Source organism: Antechinus flavipes, chromosome 5, assembly GCF_016432865.1.
Source record: "Antechinus flavipes isolate AdamAnt ecotype Samford, QLD, Australia chromosome 5, AdamAnt_v2, whole genome shotgun sequence".
Lineage (NCBI taxonomy): Eukaryota > Metazoa > Chordata > Mammalia > Dasyuromorphia > Dasyuridae > Antechinus > Antechinus flavipes.
This window is the reverse complement of record NC_067402.1, coordinates 222757573-222778036: the sequence shown is the minus strand read 5'-3', so window position 1 is coordinate 222778036 and position 20464 is coordinate 222757573. Positions and strand designations below refer to the sequence as shown.

At 39.7% G+C, this 20464-nt stretch overlaps 1 long non-coding RNA gene across 3 annotated transcripts in view; it reads right to left on the bottom strand.

Moving 5' to 3' along the window:
- Nucleotides 1-9797: 9797 nt before the first annotated feature.
- Nucleotides 9798-20464, bottom strand: part of LOC127564600 (uncharacterized) — a 37630-nt gene continuing 26963 nt past the window's right edge. For all 3 annotated transcript variants that reach the window (XR_007954315.1, XR_007954316.1, XR_007954314.1), the window contains exons 4-5: nt 15141-15228; nt 9798-10320 (exon numbers count right to left, since the gene is read on the bottom strand). This is a non-coding gene — a long non-coding RNA (uncharacterized LOC127564600). The remainder of the gene's footprint in view (nt 10321-15140; nt 15229-20464) is intronic.

Below are 20464 nucleotides of genomic sequence, written 5' to 3'. Positions count from 1 at the left end.
TTTTCTGGGATGGATGATTTTTAGAATGCCTGAGGGAGGAAGCTGAGACTAAAGAAGAGAACATTCAAGCCTTAGATCCTTTGACCCCATTGTTGGTATTTCCTTCCCATCATGCTCTGTGCTGACAATCTTGTTTGATAGAACACTGGATCAAGGGAATAGAGGGACAAGAAGCCTTACTCTTCAGGAAGATCACAGATGGGATTGCATTGCAGAGGAAAGGGAGCAGTGATGGGAACAATGGAATCAGACTTGAGATCCTTGCGTGTCTCCTATATCTGTGCTCACAGTCATGTCTTGAGCCCATCCCAATGCCCTCCCAAAGTATGGTGTACATCTTGCTTCTGTCAGAATTGAGTTGTGTTGTGTCTCAGAGGTGAAGACCATGTTCCCCGGGACCTTCAAATCTGATATGGGGCTCAGAGAGCCAGACAGAGAAGCAACAATTACAGCAAACCAGGATCATCATTTCAGAGGGGAAGCAGGTCAATCACAGAAGCCTGGAGAAAGGTGGGAAAAGGGGGGAATAGGGAAGGGAATGTAAGATGAGGTTGTTGAGGGCTGAACAGAGAAGTTTAGGAAAGGCCCAGAATTGGGAGAAAATAAAAAATGGTAATCAAGAAAAGTAGATTTGGGTGGGTGAGGTGGGATGGGGATAGTTCTAGACTGGGGAGAAAATTAATTAGAGATAATTGTAGGGGGGCCATTATTGATGAAGGATTCTTGAAAGCTGGGACAGAGGGGTAGTAGGAGGAGAGTATAGAGTGCAAGACATGGAGCCAGGAGATATGGGTTCATCTAATCACTTTACCACCTCCCAGGCTATTCCTTCAAGTGAGACTCCTTTGTGGTACATGTAAAATGGGAAAGACCAAAATGCTGGTAAATAATAAGTTGTGGGGAAAGTATTTTGCAGACTATAAAAGGATATGAGAAGACAAGTATCACTTTATAACTGAGTCTTTCAGAAAAATGCCACCTGCCATGCCCTCTTTGGTTTATTTCATTTATCCTTTTGTCACTTGACAATTCCATTTCAAAAAGAGACCAATTCATTACTATCTTTAGGATGAAAGACCAGAATTCACAGGTGCTCCTGCTTTGATCCTCTTAAGAATCCAAATCCTATTCTCAATTTTCCTTCAAACTTTTACTCCAATCAACTTTTGGAATGCATTCTTCCTTTCCTGGGCCTTCTTCCCATTAGCTTAGCTCCAGAGAAGTCTCCAGCATGGGGGATTAGGGTTAGCCATTTTGGAAAGCTCAACAGGAAGGCATGCAAGAATCTGAAATGGGTCCCTGAAGATAACTGGACATTTTGGTGAATGACTTTAACCCTAGGATAAATTTTCAATTAAGTGTCTGATGAAGGCTGGTCCTGGCTGGGAGATGGAAGAATGGGTAAGACATATCTGTGGGATCTAGAACTCCCTCTTCATGGTGCTCACTTAAAGAAGTAACATTTATCAGCACAAGGGTGGGAAAGTGGGCAAGGAAGAGAAGGGAAGAAAAAAATAGCCACAGCCCATTAACCTACTTTTGCAACTTCATTAAAATTCGATCCCTGACTCACAGCTATAAATTGTCTTCTGAGAATGGGACTATATCCTTCGGCTGGTTCACAGGCATTGGAGCTGTTCCCAAAGGACCTTGAGGATAGTCAGAGCTATGGAGAATGGAGGGAGTATCAAGGCAGAACCCAATTGACCCTGCTTTGTTAAACTGGGATAGTTCATCACTTACACAGCAAAGGCTGGGAGGTCACTGGGGAAGAGAGGCAGGAACTGAAGGCACATTTGGATGATAGAGACACAGATTGTGGGAACATTCAGTGAGAGGGAAGAGACTGGAAAAAGTGAGAAAAGAGGCAGCTGAAGGGAAGGAGAGGGAGGGTAGAGGAGGGCACCAAGATAGAATGTTAAGGGGTAGAGGGAATTCTGTATAAGAAGATATTATCCCTATCCTTTTCAAGAAATTTTAGGAACTTCCTAATATCCATAAGGTTCCTCCTGTGAGAGTGCTCACTGTTTTCACTGTCTAAACAAAACAAAAAACAACCTACAATGTTGACTTTCTGTTCCAATAGAGCTAATAGCTGCTCTATATGGATACCAAACTACCATCCAGCATGACAGCAAAAAGAACTCTGGGAAATGAGTATGAACCACTACATAGAATTCCCAATCCCTCTATTTTGGTCCACCTGCATTTTTTATTTCCTTCACAGGCTAATTGTACACTGTTTCAAAGTTCGATTCTTCTTGTGCAGCAAATATGGACATATATACATATATTGTATTTAACATATACTTTAATATATTTAACATGTATTGGTCAACTTGCCATCTAGGGGAAGGGGTGGGGGAAGGAGGGGAAAAATTGGAACAAAAGGTTTGGCAATTGTCAATGCTGAAAAATTACCCATGCATATATCTTGTAAATAAAAAGATATTAAAAAAAAAAAAAAGATTTCAGGAATGAGAGAAAGCTTTTCACAAGAGTCATTCTGTTAGAAATTAGTTGGTCACAGTCAAACAAACCTCCCCACAAATGAATGTTAAGCTTGAATAATAGCAACAGTTCATGTTTCTAGAGTGCTTAAAGATTTGCATGGCCCTTTATAAATATTATCTCATTTTATCCTCACCACAATCCTCTAAGGTAAGTATTATTATTATCATCCCAGTCTTACAGATAGTTAAATGACTTGCCTAGGGTCACACAGCTAATAAGATTAGATTTAAACTCTAGGCTTCCTAATTCCAGGTTCAGGTCATTAATCTCTATATAAACTCTTTGAGGATAAAGACTGTTTTCTTTTTTTTTTTTTTTTCCCTTTGTACTTCCAGCTCCTACCATGGATCCTTGATCACTCTAAGTGCTTTTAATAAATGCTTGCTGAACCTATGACCTGGAAGAAGAGTGACTCTTGTACTGAGAGAGGAAGACACTTGCCTAGGATCACACAATAAATGTCACTCAGAGCCTTGAGTCTTAATTGGATCAAGGCATAGATGGGCTGCTTGTCAGTAGTTTTTTTTTTTTTTTTTTTAAATTATGAACTTAATCATTGACAAATGCAAAGATTCCAACATTTAAGAACAAAAAAGATTGCACTTGAAACCACAAACTTCCATTAAACATTTTCTTTTTTAAAAGTGCATATTAAATTTAACATGATGGCAATAAAACTATGGTGTTTGTGTCCCTGTCTTGAATCATTTGTTTTCTTCTATATATTTTTAGTGTTCTGTTGATACTATTTTTATATTTCTTGTTACTTCCCAAGTACTCATTTCCTCCCAAAGAAATGCTCCCTTGGAACAATATAAATATATTCACATGGTTATCAAAGTTCTGAGAGACAGCTAATCTATTGAATGACAGTCCAGATTCAAAAATATCTTTATAGGTTAAAATAATGGGCCAAACTATGAAGACATTTAATATGGATAAACAGAAAATTCTGTGGGGTCCAAATCAACTCCATAAAAAGCAGATGGGGAAGGAATGGCTAGAGAACTCTTATAAAACAGACCTATGGGGTTTAGTAAGCAAATATGGTGGCCAACAAAGCTAATGACACTTGAGTATTGAGAGGCAGGGAGTTCAGAATGAGGGAAGCAATTGCTCTACCATATTTTGCCTTGGTCAGGCCATATTTGTTATTCAGTTCTGGGACTATATTCTAGAAAATAGAAGATATCAATTAGAATAGTAAGTTGACCAGAAAACATGTCATACAAATGAGAATTGGTTGAAAGAATTAGGGATATTGAGCCTGGAAAGGAGAAAATAGTAAGAAAGTCACGGATTTATGTAAGGAAGACACATCAGAAGTGAACTAATCCAACCCTTTATTTTATAAATCAGGAAGATGAGTCTTGGAGAAGTGAAGTAATTTGCCAAAGGTCACACAGCTAGTCAGTTGGAAGAGGTGGAACTGAAATTCAAGGCCATGACTTCCAGCTCAAAACTTTTGGAAAGATGATAGTTATCTTCAGGTACGGAGGAATTTCACGTGTGTGTAGGGGAGTTATAGTTGTTCTACTTTGTCTCAGAATTAAGAGAAGAGGAAAGAAATTAGAGATGGAGTAAAATTATGTAAGGAAAGCTTCCTATTCATTAAAGTTGTCTCAAAATAGAATGGGCTACTTCCAGAAGTAATAGCTTTTCCACTTTGGGGAAATATTTAAGCAGAAGCTGGATGACCACTTGTTGGGTTCCTTGGATCCCAACTAAATTATGCCCACAAGTAGAGATTATAGAGGGCTCTTGAGATCCCTTCCAGCTTTTAGAATCTCTGGTTCTGTAACTGGACCTCCTTTTGGCCTTTTGTTTTATCCCATTTTTTTCATGTATATTAGTTTGTATTTGTTACTGAGTGGATTTGTAACAAGCTTGAGTTCTGCTTCAACCTTGATGACCACTCCCTTTGGGATCTTGGGAAATTTTCTTTCCTCTGTCATCTTCCTCAACTTTCTTATCTGTCAAATGACAGGGTTTGAGTACATTGTTCAAAAGGTCCCTATATTAGATGTTTTTGCTTAGCTGTTTTCTTTGTTAAACTCAAGCTCAGTTAAGTAGTGGAGGGGCAGTGAGAGAAAAGTATTTCCAGAAATGATTTTGATATAAAGGCTAGTCATCAATCAAAATTTTTTTGTTATCAGTAGAATTGAACTGAATGATGTCTCTTTAAAGTTTAATATACAATCGATCCTCTTTTTCTGTTCTATTTGTATGAAAATGTCCACTTCATCCAGTATTTGTTAAGTTCAGAATTTAAAAAACCTAAACAATCTTTCAAGTCTCTATAGTTCTATTTTTAAAAAATAATTTAATTTTTCAATTAAAAATATTTACTCTCTCTCCAACCACCCATCAACTGGAATCTAAAGGGGAAAAAACAAAACCCTTGGGACAAATATATATGCAACAAAACAAATGTTTTCATTGTCCTTGTTCAAAAATATTTTTCTATTTCCAGAAAAGGCTCAATGAGAAGACATTGCAGCAGAAGAGATGAAGTTTAGATATTAAGAGCACTCAAAGAAAAGCACTTTCTTCAACTATGTTAACAGTTAAAGCATCATCACTGTTCCCAAAGACCTCTTTGTACAGAAAAACTTGGGTTCTGGGAGCAGGAAGGTGAAGCAAAGGGAATCTTGTCCATTATCTAGCTTAAGTGCCCTCAGTCACTCCTGCTCCTGCTCCTGCTCCTGCTCCTGCTCCTCCTCCTCTTCCTTCTTCTCCTCCTCCTCTTTCTTCTCTTCAGAATTGCAACGCAAGAAAACAAAAACATAAAACAAACATTTTCTTTCATGCATACTTGAAGATGCAATTTAGCCAAGATGTTAATAAGCTGTTGGGATTCTTTATTAAATAAAGTTTTTTATTGTTTTACCCAAATGGATCCCCAAGGTTAAAGTTCATATGTGAATTGTGTGTGTGTGTGTGTGTGTGTGTGTGTGTGTGTGTGTGGGTGTGTGTGGGTGTGTTGCTGATTTAAAAGACAATTGAGGGAAAGAGATTAGTTTAACATAGAGCTTAGTATAGCACCTGGTACATAGGAAGTGCTTAATAAATTCTTGTTTACTTGACTTAACTCATCTTTTTAAGATCCAAGTCAAAATCTGGATGAGAGAAGATTGCACAGGGGGAGAAAATTGAAGCTGGAGACCAAAAATTCAAGTTTACACTCCAGTCAAGTGTTTTGTGACTGTGCCTAAGTCACAGCCTCTTTGGGCTTTCAATGGAGGGCAAGCAAAGAAAAGCATCAAGAATAAATATGAAGACTTATAACAGAACTTATAACCCAACTAGAAATAGATGTCAGATGGATCATTTTGATTACATTAAATTAAAAAGATTTTGCAGAAATAAAGCCAATGAGCCCTGTTTGTAGTGGCTAGAAGCTGGAAAATGAATGGATGCCCATCAATTGGAGAATGGTTGGGTAAATTATGGTATATGAACGTTATGGAATATTATTGTTCTGTAAGGAATGACCAGCAGGATGAATACAGAGAGGACTGGCGAGACTTACATGAACTGATGCTAAGTGAAATGAGCAAAACCAGGAGATCATTATATACCTCAACAACGATACTGTTTGAGGATGTATTCTGATGGAAGTGGATCTCTTTGATAAAGAGAGCTAATTCAGTTTCAACTGATCAAGGATGGACAGAAGCAACTACACCCAAAGAAAGAACACTGTGAAATGAATATAAACTGCTTGCATTTTTGTTTTTCTTCCTGGGTTATTTATACCTTCTGAATCCAATTCTCCCTGTGCAACAAGAAAACTGTTCAGTTCTGCATACATATATTGTATCTAGGATATACTGTAACCTATTCAACATGTAAAGGACTGCTTGCCATTTGGGGGAGGAGGGAGAGGGAGGGGGAGAAAATCGGAACAGAAGTGAGTGCAAGGGATAATGCTGTAAAAAATTACTGTGGCATGGGTTCTGTCAATAAAAAGTTATTTTAAAAAATAAATTAATTTAAATAAATAAAGAAAAGAAAAGAAAAAAGAAAAAGAAATAAAGCCAATGCAGCCAAGATTAGAAGGAAAATAGGAAAGGGGGAAAAGGGAGGAAAATTTTACCACAAGTTTTTTGGATAAAGACCTCATTTCTCAAAATTAAAAAGAAATGAGTCAAATTTATGAGAACATAAGTCATTCCTCAATTGATAAATGGCCAAAGGATATGAACAGGCAGTTTTCAGAAGAAGAAATCAAAAAGTGGTTGCAGAAAAATTGGTTCACTAATGCAATTTTGCCAAACTTGTGAACTGATTCAACTACTCTGGAGAGCAGTTTGGAAATATACCCAAAGAAAACATTGACTGAGCACCTACTATGTACTGATCTGCAAGAAGCCTGGCAGCCTCCTTGCCCCCCAAAACAAAGACTGACCTTATAATGGGCACTTTCCTGACTTCAAGAATTGATCAGGAAAGATGTGTGTGTATGTAAATATTCACAAAGTAATAAGAGAAACAGAAGCCAGAAACTGACTCATATAAAAGTTGGCATTCAGATAAAGCCTTGAAGCAGATTAGAGACTTGATGAAGCAGAAATGTGGGAAAAATTCATTCCAGAAATGTAGAATGGCCAGTATAAAGATATGGAGATAGGAAATAGAAGGTTATATATGTGAAGAACAGCATTGGAGGCCAATTTGACTGAAATATTTAGAGCTAAATAAGGGGAGGAGTGTGTAACAAGGCTGGAAAATTGGAATCAGATTGTGGAGGCTTTTTAAATTCCAAACAGCAGTTTATATTTGGTCATAGAAGTAGTAGGGAAACAATGGCATTTATTGAGAAGGTAATATGATCACATGTACTTTGGCAGTTGGGTGGAATATAGTTTGGATTGTGTGAAGACTGGATGCAAGGAAGTGGATTAGGAGAATATTGCAATAATTTGGGGGAGAGGTGATACAGACCTGAACTTGGGAAAAGGGAGGATATGGGATATGGCTATATTTGTCTAGCAAAGGGGATGAATTGGGAGGTGCTGGAGGATAGAAATTATTTGGTAACTGACTAAACAAATAAGAGTGAGAAAGCATGAGGAGTATTCTGAGGTTTCAACTGTGGGTTAATAGAAGGATGTGGTACTCCTGATAGAAATAAGGAAGTTGGGAAGTTACATGGGCTTAGGAGGTGGGGGTGGGGGGCAGAAATGAGATCAATTTAGGGCGTAATGGATTTGAAGTGCCTATAGGACATCCCAGTCCAAAATGTTTATTAGGCACTTGGTGATATGGAGTTCAGGAGACAGACTAGGGCTGGGCAGTTTGATGCAACCACATCTGAACTTCTAAAGGAGTATGTTGGAAGGACAACATTCTAAAAAAGTTTTCCAAAATCTCATTATGACGTATGGATGTTCTAAAAGACCAAACCAAAACAACAACAAAACCAAGATGAATAAGCATTGATCTGACCTAACTGGGAGATTCCAAATCTCCCAGTTAGGTCAGATCAATGCTTATTATTAAAGCAGAGCGGTAGAAAGAAAAGAGACCAGAAGGCTGTAGGATGGAGAACGGGGGATTAAGCAGTGCCCAGGGAAGAAGAGATGGGTACCCCAGCATGTAAGCACTCCCTATCCCAAAGCAGAAAACACCCCTAAAGCAAATGGTTTTTGTCTATGCAAAATGCCAAGGAAGTGTGTCTCATTTACAAGTTGAGGCATGGAGCTTGACTCTGAAGCTCTATACTTTCCTGACCTCATCTCCACCTCTGCCTCTTCATACTCACTCTTTTTGTATCATTCTGGATGAATAGACGCTGTGTCATGATTAATCATTACCAGAAGCAAACATTATTGCCTACTTACTGAGTTGGGTCTAATCAGGATACAAAGATGAGCAATACATCATAATTCTTTTATTATTACTATTATAGCTTTTTATTTACAAGATATATGCATGGGTAATTTTTTAGCATTGACAATTGTAAAACCTATTGTTCCAAATTTTCCCCTCCTTCCCCCCAATCTTTCCCCGAGATGGCAGGTTGACCAATACATGTTAAATATGTTAAAGTATTACATCATAATTCTTGACTGGAGCAAGTTCTACCCTAACTGGAGAGGTGTGATATAGGGTGCTTAATTCCTTCAAATTTTAGAAAACCCAGTGCATTCAAATTCAGCCTCAGATATTTGTTAGCTGTGTGACCCTAGGCACATCACTTAATCCTGATTGCTTCTCTTTCCCTACCCTCGCAAAAAAGAAAAAAAAAAAAAAACCAAAACAATGTAAATGTCACTTCTTACAGGAAGCCTTCCTTGATAGCCTTCATGGTAACAACTTCTCACTTCTCAGATCTCATATGACACTTTGGTTAGTATTTCTCTAATGTACTTTGGGATTTCTAGCTGGTAGATTATTTTAGAGATCATTTAGTAATCTACTTCTTCATTTTATAGAAGAGGATATGGAGGTCCAGAGAATTTAAATGGCTCATATATGAACAAAGAAATTCATATATCTTAGAACAAGAGCCCAAACAGACATATGGATACTATTCAAAATAGGAAGGGAAGGAGATATTGCAGTGGATTAGAATGAGCAGAATAGACTTTCTAGAGATCTCCTGCCAGGGGAGGAAAGCTACATAAAAAGTATCTTCTAAAAGAAGGAAAATTTGATTAAAGAAATGCAAACTACAACAACTTTATGGTACCAGGGCACATGTATTAAGTTGATATGATAGAAAAGGAAAATGACAAATATTGGAGGGGATATGGAAAAATTGGGACACTAATGCACTGTTGGTGGAATTGTGAACTGATCCAACCATTCTGGAGAGCAATTTGAAACTATGCCCAAAGAACTATAAAACTCTTCTTTAACCTAGCAATCATATCATTACTAGGTCTATACTCTAAAGAGAAAAAAGGAAAAGGATCTATATGTATAAAAATATTTAGAGCAGCTCTTTTTGTGGTGGCAAAGGATTGGAAACCAAAGAGATGCTCATCAATTGGGGAATAACTATACAAGTTATGATATATGGTTGTAATGGAATACTACTGTACTATAAGAACATGATTTCAAAAACACATGAGAAAATTCACATAAATTGAAACAAAATGAAATGGACAAAACCAAAAGAACATTGTATATTATAATAGTAATACTGTGATGATCTATTGTGAATCTATTTCAGAAATACAAGGATCCAAGACAATTCTGAAGGATTTATGATGAAAATTGTTATGCACCTCCAGAGAAAGAACTGATAAAGAATCTGAATATAAATTGAAGAATTTTTTAAAACTTTATTATTCTTTTTTTTTAAATCTGTGTTTTCTTTTGCAATAGAGCTAAAATGGTTGCATATGTGTAATCTTTATCAAAATGCTTGCTTTCTCAAGGAGCAGGGCAAGGAAGGAGGTAAGCCAAAATTAATGTTAAATTTTTTTGTTTGTGTGCAATTGAGATAAAATGAAATAAAATTTAAATGTTAAAAAAAAAATGAAAAAGAAAGATGGAGACCTGAGGCAGATACCAAGAAAGACATTTTAGGCAGAAGAACCAATTAGTACAAAGGTGATATAAATTAGTAAAAAAGTATGTTCTTATTAGAAAGACCTGAGAAGATTTCAGTTTAGCTTGAGCACAGTATTTATACAGTCAGTAAGCATTTATTAAATGCCTGCTAGGAGCAGCTACATGGAAAAAATAGAATACCAGGGCTGAAGTTAGGAAGTCCTGAGTTCAGATCTGGCCCTAGATACTTACTATGTGACTTAACACTGCTGACCTCAGTTTTCTCATCTGTAAAATGAGCTAGAGAAAGAAAAAAAAAACTACTTCAGTATCATGGCCGAGACAAAAACAACAGCAATGTGCTAATAGGAACTGTTGGAAAAGACAGTTGGATTAGCACAGTGTCTTAAATGCAAGATTTTAGACTTTAGCCTTTAAGTAATTGAGTCCCCAGTGAAGATTTTTCAGAAAGAGAAATATGATCAGTTAAATTAGTCTGGGTTTGAAGCAGGAAAAAATTAGAGGCTGGAAGACCATTTGGGAGGTTATGGATAGATGTCACTATTTTCAGGTGAATAGCTCTGGGTTTTTCTGTCTATTTTTCAGTTTCCCTGAGTTAGTGTGTTTTTGTGTCATTTTGAATACCTGTGTGTTATTGTTTCTGTGTCTACATATGTATCTGTGTCTCTTTTTGACAGTTTGATTGTCTGCAGGGATGTGTGTGTATATACACATAGCTGTGACTGGAAAAGCCTGGTTGGGCCAAAGCTCCCTGATCTCCTGGGGACCTGGGGTATAGATGATGGATTACTACTTCCCCACCCCATCTGTCTTCCTCTCCCACTATAGTTAGGAGGACCCTGACCTCTTCCCCAAGCAGAGTAGCTCCCCCCTATCCTAAGTTTTCTCAGAATCAGAATTCCAGTTCTCCTCAACTATGTGTATGGGAGTGGGGCTGGCTCTGTCATTTGGGGAACACTATATTCACCAACTCTAATCCCAACCCCATTCTCTCTCCTAACCTAGGCAAAGCTAAAATCAATTGTTATCCCTTCATTCAAGGGGGCACCCAGGGATATAAGAAAGAACAAAGGACAGGGCAAAATAACAAAGGCAGGTCTTAGGAACATGGTTCCTATCCAAATCCCCAAGACAAGAATGAGTTACAACTCTACATTCGACTCTTGAGGGGCTTCTCCTTCTACAAGGTAGGAAAATGACTGTCCCTGAGAAGGGAGTGCAGGAGAAACAACAGATTCCCATGGGCAGTGGACAAACTAAATCCCCTTAGATGACAGATTGGGTTAATGGGATGGAGCACACATGATAACATTTCCAGGCTGGACCAACCCAAATAACACAGAAGGGAGAGGGAGGCTTTGGAGCACGGTACACTGAGGGGAAAGGAGAGGAGGCTGAAGAAATAAATTAGGGAAGGGGGGAGGAATGGAAGTGCACCAGGAGGAGAGACAGAGCATCATTGTCCTTCACCCTCTGTGCATCTCTTCTGTTGCCTAACTAACCATGTTTGCCTTGTCACTCACTCTGTTATCCAAATAGGTACCAAGTACCAGCATCTCTAAATCACTATTGATCAGAGAAATGCAAATTAAGACAACTCTGAGATACCACTACACATCTCTCAGATTGGCTAAGATGACAGGAAAAGATAATGATGAATGTTGGAGGAGATGTGGGAAAACTGGGACACTGATACATTGTTGGTGGAATTGTGAACGGATCCAACCATTCTGGAAAGCAATTTGGAACTATGTTCAAAAAGTTAACAAGCTGTGCATACCCTTTGACCCAGCAGTGTTTCTCCTGGGCTTATATTCCAAAGAGATCTTAAAGAAGGGAAAGGGATCCATATGTACAAAAATGTTTGTGGCAGCCCTCTTTGAAGTGTCAAGAAACTGGAAATTGAGTGGATGCCCATCAAATGGAGAATGTCTGAATAAATTGTGGTATATGAATATTATGGAATACTATTGTTCTTTAAGAAACAATCAGTAGGATGATTTTAGAGAGGCCTGGAGAGACTTACATGAACTGATGTTAAGTGAAATGAGCAGAACCAGGAGATCATTGTACATGGTAACAAGATTGTACAATGATCAATTCTGATGAATGTGGCTCTCTTCAACAATGAGATGATTCAAACCAGTTCCAATTGTTCAGTGATGTAGAGAACCATCTACACCTAGAGAGGACTGTGGGAAGTGAGTGTGGACAACATAGCATTTTCACTCTTTGTTGTTGCTTACATTTTATTTTGCTTCCTTTTTTTATTGGTTTGCTTTGATTTTTCTTGTGCAGCACAATAATTGTATAAGTATGTATGCATACATTAGATTTAACAAATATCTCTACCATGTTTAACATATATTAGACTACTTGTCATCTAGGGGAAGATATGAGGGAAGGGAGGAAAAAATTGGAATACAAGGTTTTGCAAGGACTAATATTAAAAAGTTGTCCATGCATATGTTTTGAAAAATAAAAAAACTTTAATAAATTTTTTTTTAAAATTATATAATGATTAATTCTGAGATGATTCCCAACAATGAGATGATTGAGGTCAGTTTCAATGATGTTGTGATGAAGAGAGCCATCTATACCTAGAGTAAGGATTGTGAAAATTGAGTGTGGATCATAACATAACATTCTCACTCTTTCTGTTGTTGTTCACTTGCATTTTGTTTTCTTATTTGTTTTCTTTCCTTTTTGATTTAAACTTTCTTGGGCAGTAAGATAATTGTATAAATATGTTTACGCATATTGGATTTAACATATATTTTAACATGTATAACATATATTGGATTGCTTATTATCTAGGGGAGGGAGTGGGGGAAAAGAGGGGGAAATTTGGAATACAAGGCTATGCAAGGATCAATGTTGAAAAATTACCTGTGCATGTTTTGAAAATAAAAATCTTTAATAAAAAATAAATAGAAAATTTTAAATTAAAAAAACAAAAACCAAAAATAAAACAAGTACCAGCACCTTGGCTAACCAGGCTAAATAATTAGAGAGAGCTTCTCATCTCCTCAGCAGCCCCTCCAGCTTTCTCCCTTGGCTCAGGTCAAATTGAGTGGCTCAATAGAATGCAAACTCCTAGACAGTGGGGACCATTCTGCTTTTTATTTCTGTATCCCCAGAGTCTAATACAAGGCTTACAGGAACATCATCATCATCATCATCATGCTTGCTGCCAAGACTGACACAAAGATATCCATCACTGGCCCAGGATAGCAGGTTTTCAGCCCTTACTATGGCTCAGAGAGACCACTGAATCATAAGGCTGTAGACCTGGGATTTGATGGTAGAGAGAATTCTCTATGAGGAAACTCCTTTCACTACCTTCTCTGTGCCTGATTTAAAGTCTTAGAAGTTAAATGATTTGTTCAGTATCCTACAGCACTTGAGTGGATGTGTCTATATATATCAGAGGTAGAACCTGAATGCAGGCCTTCTTGGCTTTGAAGACAAGTGACATTGCCCTTCTTTTATTCACATCATTGATAGCAATAATTAATATTATAACAGAGACTGGACCTCACTAGCAGCTGATTGCTAGTCTAAACTCTTGTTTACTCTCTTACAGTAAATCATAAAGTCCCTGCAGAGGGGACTATCTTATCTTTCTTTGCATCCCCAACACTTAGCATAATGCCTGGAACAATAATAGGTGTTTAATGCCACTTGACTGAATGGATCTGATTTCATCGGTAGAGGAAACTCCTGCTAAGCACTTTCTCTGCAACTTGTCATCTTAATAGAGTTGCCTAGGGTACTTCAGGGCAGTTACACAGTACAATGGACAGAGCAGTAGACCTGGAGTCAGGAAGACTAATCTTCCTGAATTCTAATCTGGTCTCAAACATATATTAGCTGTGTGACTTGGACAAGTCACTTAATCCTGTTTGTCTCAGTTTCCTCATCTGTAAAATGAACTGGAGAAGGAAATGGCAAACTACTCCAGTATCTCTACCAAGAAAACCTCAGATGGGATGAACTCGACTGCAAATTACTGAACAATAACATAAAGTACTTTAAGGTTACTTCACTTGTCTAGGATCATAGTGAATGGTAAAGGTAGTTCTTAAACCCTGATCTCACCTTATGCAACATGCACCCTCCTTGGTTGGTTGGCTTGCCCTTCTTGATCAAAGAGAATGAAAATGACATCGCTATGTTGGGGACAAGGCACAACATGTCCAACTATGGCTGGTCAGACCATTATGAAGCTCTATATTATTTAAAATCTCTAGCACAGGCTGGCACAAATAGTCCATATGAACATTTGGGATGCTCCCCTCAATAATTATCATCAAATCAGGCCATCTCAGGACAATAACAAGAAACTGGTTCTCAGCATGGCTGTGTCCTATAGCCCATTTGGTTGGGATCTATTAAGGGTCTATTGGGGGACCTTAGATCTCTAGTCCACCTCTAGACAAGTAAAATATCTTGGCCTTATTGGAGCTCACTTTGATTCCAAAGGCAGTGCCACACTACAAGATTACTTTTTCCAGCTCATATTCCCCCTTCCTTTTCCCTATTTATCCATTTGAAACATAGAGAATTGAGCACTTCCCCTCCCCCCCACATGAATACAAATACAAACAGACTCCTGCCAGCCATGGCAGGGAGGATTCAAAATGGTTTCATCTGCTTTAGGACTCCTAAATTCATCATTTTTCTCCCTCCATTCTCACACAGAAGCCTCTTATATTGAGACATGACACCTTCCCTCGGATCTCTCATTTCCAAGTTTCCCAATCCTATTCTACAGAATCTTCTTCTCATCTAAGCTTCTTCCCACTAGCTGCAATTTTAGGCCATTTCCTTGGTAGCTGTCCAAAATGCGGAGAATATCTGAGCCTTTTAGTCAGTGCTTTTCTAAAATCATAATCCCTTTTGCCTCCCCGATGCCATCTCCAGTCAGCCACCTGTTTGTGTCTCCCATCCTTAACAGTCTGGAAGTCCTCCCTATTATTTATCCTGAACTCCACTTTCTCCATCTGGAAATTCATTTCAATCATCCTACTGTATTCATCCCATCAGAGGTACTGCTGTGTATTTAAGGTCCCGTGGGGAATTAGGCTAACATTTACCCTTGGTTTCCCACAATGTCTTTCCTTCTTTCTTCCAGATGAAAGTCTAGTTTCTTTTCTTCTATCCTTGGTAGCAGATCTCTCTCACCTATGAGAAAGGAATTTGATGTTTACTCTGAATTAGTCTGCCACTTTTAAACCCCTCCTTTCCCCTTCATAACATCCTAAGTCAGAGCCCTCTTTATCCCCCTCCCCACAAGCATCCATCCCATCCCCACCCAGACCGAGTGACTGAAAGAGGGCAGATGAAGGTCACTGCCCCTCTCCCAGCTCCCCAATGCTAATGTGGTCAGCCCTAGGGTAGAGAGAGGGAGCAATGGTTAATGAAAGACCCCAGTCCCTAACATTCACTAGAGAAGGGGGTAATTAGAAGCAGTGCTGGTCCCTGTCCCCCAAAAGGTACTGCTGAACAGCACCATCCATCATTAGGGCCAGCTGCAGGAGAGAGGTGGGGGGAGAGGGAGAGGGGATCAGGATTGGCTGGCTGTGGCTTGCAGAGGAGAGGGCTGCAGGGGAATAACCTAAGAATGACCTTGATGGGATTTTAACTCCTCTGCCTCTGCCCCAATCTTCCCAGTGTCCCTCCGTCCCTGTTCTTCTACTATCTTTCTGGACTTTGCCCTTTTGCCCACCACTTCCCAGACCTTACCATTCTCCCCTCATCCTCTTCCTCTCTTGCCTCCATTCTTTTCACCCAAGCTCCTTCCCAGCCTCTTCCTATCTCCTCCTATCATCCTTACCCTGCTCTCTTCCTCTTCCTCTTGAGTTATATCTTTTCCCCACCATTATTGTTAGCCTTCAGTTCTCCAGTTCCTTCCTACACACACACACACTTATAGTGGCAGAGGCAGAAATCTCTGGAAAAGGAAAGAGACAGTGTGTGCCTTCCAAGTGTGTTTATTTGATCTGAGTACCAGCCAGCTTGAATTGTGTATATTTTAATATCATGATATGAGCAAACTGTGCGTGTGTGGAAATAGCTAGGTCAGTTAGAGGGTAGGGGAGTGGGGTCTGCCTTGATCGATCCCATTTTTGCTTTAAGTGATTATATCTGGAGAGAAGGAGCAGGGTTGCAAGGTTATATATGCTTGGAGCAATCATGAACATATGCTAAGTCTGTATGGCAACAGGACTATGGTGCCTATTGATGTGCTTGCTTTCACATGTTCATATGCCATATTATATTAGGATGTGTTCCGGCACATATCTGTGTGCCTCTACTGACCCATGAAGAGAATGCATTTTCATGAGTGTGTCTATACTAGGATTTGAGATTTGTCTCTCCATGTTGTTCCTCACAGGGGAAAACAATGAGTCTGAAGAGATGAAATCCCCTTATCCCCTCCCCCGCCCCCACATCTTTTCAGTCATCGTCCCTTTGTTCTGCATCCCACCTAAATCATGGGTATACAGAAATAAGACTATATGTAGAGGAATACCAGCACCAGCAGGTCAGGTGGCCAGAAGGAAGGGAGCTCGAGAAGGAGGGGCAACTTTGCCAACACCTGTGAAAGTTCCTCGTTACATATGCAAATGTCCTCATTAGAGATGCAAAGCGCTTCTCCACTTAATAGCTGCAGCTTTTTCCAAGCTGATGCACTGAACTGAAGGAGAGATGGGGGAGTAAACCACCAGCAAAGGGCAGAAAAAGATAGGAAGGAGGGCTCCAGTTTCCCAAGTTGGGCACCTGGGTATGCAGTATTCCATCCCTCAACCTGGACAAGCCCAGGGAAAGAAAGAAGAACACTTGGTCTAGGAGAACAGATAGAATTGACCCACTGAGGTTGAAGAGGGGACTCTTGATCTTCTGTCTCATTCTAGTGAGAAAGGGGACTAAAGCTCAAGTAAATGCTAGGAGTCCTCAACTGCCATCCCACAATTCTAGGATGTCATTCAGGCTGTGGCCTGGACCTGGGGAATGATAGGTTTCAAAGTCAGGTGGTGACTAGACCTCCCCCGGGCTGGGATAAGAGTGTAAGAAGAATGTTCTGATGGGGGAGCATGGTTATTGTGTGTCTGTATAATATAGAATCAAGGACTGGCACATGGCTCTATAAAAAAGTCCAAGTTCTTGAGCTGACAGCTTATCTTAGATTTGAAGAAGGGTGAGCTCAAGGTCCCACTGGAAGTTCACTCATTCGTTCATTTACTTCACAAGCATTAATAATGCTCCTGCTCAACTGAAAGAAAGGTCTCTTCCCTTAAGGATTTACATTCTCTTGGAGGTTCTAGCCAAAGGAGAAGCTCCCTGATTCCTAGTCCAATGCTCTGCTCATTAATGTATTCTGCCTTCCATTAGCAAATATCTGGTTATCACGGTGAGCTCATTCCAGATCTTCTTCCTGACAAAGAATACAAAATATTTCTCTTCTCTTTCCCCGAACCTGCCTGAAAATTCCTCACTGTCTTCCCAGGCACTATTATCATACAGTACCATACACATTCTACCCCCTACAGTCTCATGTATTAGGCCACATTAACAATACATACACATTCAGCAGCATCCTGAGATACTTTCACATGTACTCACCAGTTCAAAATATTTTCCTGGAAACTATCATGGGTTGGGTCTCCTCTTCCTTTTCTTCTGTCTTAGTTATAGGAGTGGCCCAGCTACTTTCTCCCTGGATTTGGTACCATATTCACCCAGGGATGTTTAGGCAACTGGGATCAGACTCAGAAATATAATATGATCTCTTAGCTGAAGGGGTAAAGGATCTAGTATGGGGTCTTCCTTTCCCTCCACAATCACTGGCTGTTTAACCAGTTCTAGGAAGTCCTCTCAAGGTAGTGGCCTGGGTCAGCTTGCCATGGCTTCTGTCAGTGCACTGGGGGCTTGATCTGCTAAGATAGCGATCCCTCTTCTCCTCTTCTTTGCCTCTCTCAAACATACTGAGATGTAGACAAATATACATTGTAGTACACAGAAGTTTCTATTCATATACACAGATAGGTACAAATATACACAATGTTACAATAACATAATTACATATGCACAGAAACACTTTCCTAGGTATACACATACTTTCCTATTGTATACCCTGTTGTTTGTACTTAGGATCAAACACAAATATTCTCCTGTTGTTTTCTTTTGGGGGGGAGAGGGTGTTGAAAAGCTGCCCCCCATCTTACTCCCCCATTCCTTTCTTCCCTTGTTTCCCCCTCCCCCACTGCCTCCCTGGGTACCCGTTTGCCAGGGTTATTTATAGAAGCAGGCGATAAATTCAGTGTGTTTCTCGGTGCGCAAAGCTATAAATAATGGCACAGATCATTAAACCCCTAGAGCAGGCCCAGCCGCCGACGCCGCGCAAACAAGATGAAGTACAAACCACGGAGTGAAAGGGAGAGAGATATTCAGAGAGAGAGCACAGAGATATAATGAGACAGAGACAGAGACAATCAGAGAGATCCAGGACTGACCAGGATGACAGGCCATTCCCCTCCAATCACTCAAACCTATCCAAAAAATACTGTATATGAAGTAACCAAGAGAAGATTCTCAGGGAACTCAAGAGGGACTGGTGGTAGGAAAGGGGAAAGCTTGGCCTAGAAGGCCTCCAGAGGGGATGAAATCAGCCCTGGAACCTGACATCTTCTCTCTTTCTGTCCCCCACTTCTCCTTGTACCACTCCCTTTATCACTCCCTCTTCCTTTTCTCTTCCCCTCTTCTCTCTATTTTTCTTCTCACCCATTTCTTTTTACATCTCTCCCTTTCTCATTTCCTCTTGCTATTGGGCTCCTCTCCTTTTCTTTTCTTTTGTGCCTTCCCTCCTCCCCACTAGATCTCCAAGCCATAGGGAGAAGCCCTGATAGCCTAGGAAGAAGCCGCCGAGGCAGAAATTCCCCTGTCAGCAGAACACTAGTGCTGACTGCTGATTCAGTGTCTGTGATCTCCCAGGCGGAGGCAGCAGGGGACAGGGAAGATGAATGAGGAGAACAGGGAGCAAGCACAGAGGGGACATGGGGGACTGGGTCTCGTAGCTGAGGTGAGAATCTGGGGGAACAACCCTGACCCCAGCAACTGACAATCACATCAATGCCTATGGATCAGTGAATGAGAATAACTGGAGAGAGAAGGCAACTGGAAGTTTAGGGTAGTAGCAGGTTTAGATGAACGTGACCAGGAAATGGGAGACAGGAGAGGAATAGAAAGAGAGCTATTTGGGGGAGCGGGAAACAAATGAGAAAGAGAGAGAGAGAGAGAGAGAGAGAGAGAGAGAGAATGGGAATAAAAAGATAGATCTGTCAGTCAACAAGCATTTATTAAGTGCTTACTATGTGTCAGGCATTGTGCTAAGCCCTGGGAATACAAAGAAAGGTGAATGAGTGAAAAGGAAAGCACTGGACTTGAGACAAAAGACCTTACCTGGGGTTTTGCCAAGTTATAGATGAGCTTGAACACCTGACTTTTCTCAGAATCTATTCCCCTATCCTGTAAAATGGAGATATCTCAAAGAAATGCTGTGAGATTCAACAGAGGCAATTAGAGAGGAATGCCTATGAAATCTGAAAGTTTGGCTGGATCTGAAACCTGGCTCTTCCAGTGATGTGACCTTAAGTAAATTGGAACCTTTTAAATCTCAGCTGCCTCCTTTATAGGATCATAGGATCTACAGCTGGTATAAAAGTGGAAGGAGGAAGTAGAATAGTTTGCTTATTTTACAGATGGAAAAACTGAGATTCAGCGAGGTTAGGGACATACTCAGGACCCCATAAGGACTTTCCAGAGGCATGCCAAAAGACCACATAAATATAAGCTATCATTGAAAATACTCTGGAAATACCAAACACTACATCACTATGCTGTGTTTCAAAGGAGACCTCTTCTCATTGCCAGGCTTTAAACATAGTTCAGAATCTCAGATCATAGCACTTTCCATTGGGTTTGGAAAATTTAGTCTGCTCCCACAATTAAATGCTTGTCTTCAAGGCTGTTTCACACCCTTCCTTTGGCCTGTTTTTAGGGGTTTTCTCCAGACACTTGAGCATTCCCATGTCTAGTTAAGAATGATGCCTTAAAAAATGAACTTGGGACTAGAGAACTTGGATGTGAAATCTGGCCCTCCCATTTAATGGTGTGAGTGAATTAGTTTTTGAATTTCAAAATGGGAATGATAATACTGACATTATGATCACATTGTTATTATGAGAGTTATATGAGAAAAATTACATAAAATTATTTTGTAAACCATAAATCACAGTACAAATGCAGACTACCCACTACTGTCTACCTTGCATTATCATTATTAGAAATATACATGATAATATGTTAAACTTTAATAATAAAAAAAAGAGAATAGCTTGGTTCAGAAATTTCACCTTTG